This window comes from Symsagittifera roscoffensis, chromosome 1 (assembly GCF_963678635.1).
Source record: "Symsagittifera roscoffensis chromosome 1, txSymRosc1.1, whole genome shotgun sequence".
Taxonomy (NCBI): domain Eukaryota; kingdom Metazoa; phylum Xenacoelomorpha; order Acoela; family Convolutidae; genus Symsagittifera; species Symsagittifera roscoffensis.
Genome location: NC_087062.1, coordinates 51,112,401 through 51,117,386, shown reverse-complemented (window position 1 = coordinate 51,117,386; position 4,986 = coordinate 51,112,401).

The following is a 4,986-nucleotide window of genomic DNA, read 5'->3' as shown; positions in this document are numbered from 1 at the left end:
CTTAGCACTGATCAGGGGCGTCAGCGAGTTTGTTACGGTGATATACGGTCCATCAGTGACGTTCGCATTCCCTGACGCAAAAGTGTAAGCCTACAGGAGGTCGGTGTTGCACCTGATCCTCATTTCAGTAGTGAACGGGAGCACACTCAATTGGTGCGAGCAGAATGTGCTACGCAAACCGATGAGCGAAGATTTGCTGTTTGCGAAAATATCAGAGCAAGATATGACAGCAGTAAATTTCAATAACCACTTCCGCGATTGAATGGGCGAAGTGAACAGAGGGCATTTCGAAGTGTTCTCGAAGCTCTGGATTTTGAGACCTGTTGGTGCAAAACGAATGGCGAAATAACAAGAATTCCTCGACTAATAGCGACATACCAGAAAGTGAGAAAAAAAATTGAAGAATGGTGTCGAGAAGGTAAAACTGACGTCGAGCAATTGTTAATTCCGAGATAATTATACAGTAACTTAATCTCGCAAAGTTAGCATCAAGAGTGGTTAGAAACAATATCCAAGGGTGACAGACAGATCCAAGGACAAACACCTGCTAATCAATTAGTCTAGCACCAATAGTGAACATTTGATTGACAGCTTTGGAAATGAACTAAATTACTCAATACGACACTTCTCCTTCGATAATGAAAACTTTAGTTAAGTAGAATAATTTCGCAGGTTTACTTTAATGACTGAAATAGATGGTTAGAAAAATAGATGGTTGATTGATTGCAGATAGTTGAAAAGAATTACTAGCTCCATGTTACAGTATACAACTCAGACTTTATAATAACGACTTTTTGTTAATAACTAAAGGATCACTGATAGTGATAACGATTGAGTTTTAAGCCAGTAGTGACTCACCCTCTCCCTGGGTTAGAACAGTTTAACAAAGTTTGAAGTTAAAGGATTCGACGATCAATTTTTCCCTTCCTTGTTCTGATTGATAAAGTCGATCATTACGCCCCCCATTTTGGTGACCGCCGTTCTTTTCCGCCCACTTCTTCTAGACGTTGTGGATGATGTCTCGTCTTGGCTGTCCCCCTGGCTACTGTAAGAGACCAGCCGAGCTTTCCTGGATGAGGCTCCCTTTTTCTTGCCGGTGGTTTTCGGGTTTGCTGGGTCTTGCACCCCTGGATTCTCCGTTGCTTGCACCCCTGGATTTGGAGCATCCAATTCGCCGCCTAGTGCCGGAATGGTGTCCTGGTCGGTTTCAGCTTCAGCCTCTGGTATTGCTGTTGCTGAGCGTTCTACTTGTGCTTCCGGAGTGGTCGTTACTTGTTGTGGAGTACGTTTTACCGAGATAATCGGTAGATCCTCACTGTCCTCCGATTCAGAGTAATTTTCTTCGAATCGGCGCCCGGTCCTCTTTCGATTCTTTTCCGCAGTCCGCTTGGTCCATCGTTCCTTCACGTCGCGCGGGGTTGGCGGTGGTAGTGTTGTTTGAGTAGCCCGTTTGTTCGCTTCGATCACTGGTACCGGTGGTACGGATTTGGCGGCGGTTCTTGATTTTTTCTTCGGTATGGGTTTCGTGGCCACTCCCGATTTCCTAAGCACAACTCCATTATCTAACGTCAGTGTATGTGCACTCTCAGATCTAATTTTAGAATGAACTGGTCTATACCTTTTTAAGTTTTTGTTTCCAGTGCGCTGAAACAATGATCCGGATGGTCCCGGTTGTCCTGCGGGATTTGAGCTTTTGCGTATTGACGGTTCGTCGTCCTGATTCCCAGCTTGATCCACAGTAAGGCGTCGTGCATGAGTTCTGTTTTTACTGTCATAGTCGAGATCTGATCGTACACCCCAGTTTGTGTCGGCTGGATGGGGCTTATCTTGCACACTAGGATCGTCGTTATCTAAACAAGCATTTTTCGTTTTTAGTACCCGTGACCAATCCAGATTCTGCAACGATGGTTTTTTAGTAAGATTCCGTAAAACGGTGTTTGCTTCTCTACCATGATGAGCTTCAAAAGGCGAAATTCTAAGTGTTGAGTTTTTTGAGAATCTGAGAGCACCAAGGGCCCGTTCGACCATTTTCTCCAAGGGTTCAGGATTTTTTTCGTGAGCGAAAGTAAGGATTGAATTCTTAAGACTTCCAATAGTACGCTCGACACACCCGGTTGCCCGATGGTCGTTTACAGGTGATTTAATGATTTCAATGCCTTCCCCATTACAAAAAGCTTTGACCGCATTTGACATGAAATTAGTTCCCTGATCGATATGGATTTTCCGTGGCACCCCGTGGTTTGATATATAACTCTTCAAGAATTTCAATATTTTGTCCGAACGATTATTTCCACAGATCATTGCCGATGGCCAACGAGAGAACCGGTCGACCGCTACGAGCACATATTCCACGTTTACCCCTGCAGGTTCTTTCGAAATGGCCTATTTTATGGCAAAAATTGCATGTAACCCCTTTTGCTGGGCATCTGTCCAAATGTTCCCTGGTGAAGTTTTGCTGATCGCAATTATAACATTTGTTGTTATTTAGGGGATTTTTTCCTCGATATGATCCTCGGCCTTGGTAAGAGCCCCGGCCCCTTGAACGGTTGTTCCGGTAACCTCCCCGGATTATTCCAACTGGTTCCGATTTTATTTGGATTCCTCCCGATGATGATCCAGGGGTCCCCGCGGGTCCCATGGCAACGTATGAGGATGCATACTTGCTACCCCTTTCGTACGAGAGAGCTATCCGGTACACCTCCTCAGGTGTTTTTGTCGATCTGCAGAGTTCTTTTTGTGCATCCCGATTGTTCATATTAACGATGAATACGTCTCTTAATATTCGGTCCTCTAGTGCTCCAAAATTGCACCGCGCTGCCAATCCGCTCAGTACGGAATGGAATTGCTCAAGACTTTCATTTATAAACTGCTTACGAGAAAGGAGTTGGTACGTTTCATATGTTTCGTTCCTTTCTTTCTTGAATTCCGCTTCCAGCGCGTCTATCATCCGTGGGTACCGAATTGTCTGAAGGTCCAGGTGTGGTCGTCGTTTGTGCAGTTCATCCTGCCCCTTCTCCCCCAAACACAAGTACAGGTTCGAAATTAACACCATTTCCGATTCCCGCCGATTTTTTCCGTCTACTTCCGCGGGCAAGTCAGTAATTTGTGCGGCTGTGAGATTCGCGGCGAAGTAAAAATTCATTGGATTTAGCGAGTGTTTGGCGACCATTCCCCATTGGAATATGTTGATCCAGAATTCCCACATCATTGGCGGTTCCGTGCATTTTGCTGGCCAAAATCCCGTGATGCCCAGTGGATTCTTTCCCCCACCTAATCCTGCTGGCTGCGCCATGTCGAGAAGGTAAAACTGTCGTCGAGCAATTGTTAATTCCGAGATAATTATACAGTAACTTAATCTTGCAAAGTTAGCATCAAGAGTGGTTAGAAACAATATCCAAGGGTGACAGACAGATCCAAGGACAAACACCTGCTAATCAATTAGTCTAGCACCAATAGTGAACATTTGATTGACAGCTTTGGAAATGAACTAAATTACTCAATACGACAATGGGAAGATTACAAAAGGCTACCCGAAGAAGAACCAGATTTTCGCTTTATTCGGAAGATGTTGCTCGGAGCATACTCCGTTGTACACACTCCCAATTTGAAAGCGTTCAAAACCAACAAAAGAAGAAAGGCAAACTTCTCCGAATCGATGGATCCATGCTTCGTAGGCAGAAATGCTGCCGTGGTGCAGTACATGCAGTTTGCATATGTGGTTGAGTCGACGGGGAGAAGGATGAGCAACGCAGCCACTCCGAAACCTGGAAGACTTTAAGAAGATTGGGTCAAGTTGGACCTGGCGCCAACTTCCATGAGAAGCAAAGCAGACTTGCAAGAAGCTGCACTGATAGTAATGAATGTGAGGCCATAGTTGGCAATAACTGGCAAACTCCTGACTAGGACTGCTCTAGCGCCTTCGGTTGTGAAGAAATTGTGATAAAACCCAGAAAATGTAAAAACCGGTCAGCGGGTAAGCTAGTCGAGCCAATCGAAACAAAGAACAATGAGCAAGGACCTTCAGGGTCAGGGAAGAACGAGGAGCGAGACGATGAGGAGAAAGAAGACCATCAACCTGAAGAACTAATGGAGCAAGATACAGACCAAGTAAGAAGGGACGGCGATAAAGCCTTACTAGGTTGTGCGTCTTGGACGAAGATGAAGAAAGAACAGAAACGTTGGAAGGGACGACGGACCCAGCTGAAGGTAAAACTTTCTACGCTGGAGCCTCCCTCTGCCATTATGAAAGCAGCACTTAGGTTGCCGGAGAGCAGCACTCCTGGCAAGATTGAAATTACCACAGTTAAACTTTTAACGGAGTCTCCGCGCAGGAGGAAAAAAAGAATGTGCAGCCCGACTACCTATCTTGGGAACCCTGCCAGAATAATAGGGGGAAGTTCACCACGAAGATCATGGAAGAAGAACAGGATGTAGCATGGACAGAGTTTCTTTTATGGAGAAGGTCTGGACAGCAGTGCAGTTCTACGGGACCCAGTCGATACTGAAAACAGGTCTCAACAGACCTCTGATGCGTGAAAACCTTGGCACAAACTGGACGACTGCAAAGGGAGAATGAGTGAATTGCTAATTGATTCGGCCACTGAAGAAAGTGAATCAAACTCTCCGATCAAGATGACGCACAAAGAAAGCAACGAGGAAGTGATATACCTGTCCAGGATTCGAAAAGGAACAATGCGATCGAAGATGGTGATTGACTAAAGCAAGAACATGAAGATGAAGTTGGGCAGCAAAGTAAGGTTATGAAAATTTGGAAAGACAAAGGTGGATTCTGAACCTCCAACGAAAGCTGGCAACTCAGCTAACCGAAAAACGAGTTGAAGCGAGTTGAAATCAACGACAGGTTGCGTGGCACATCAAAAACGATTACCGATGTAACCATGGTGCCACCACATTTAAGGCAGGATTGAGATTAGCCAGTCATAAAACCAAGAGGAGTGACCCCACTCTTACTGGAGCCACGCTAGA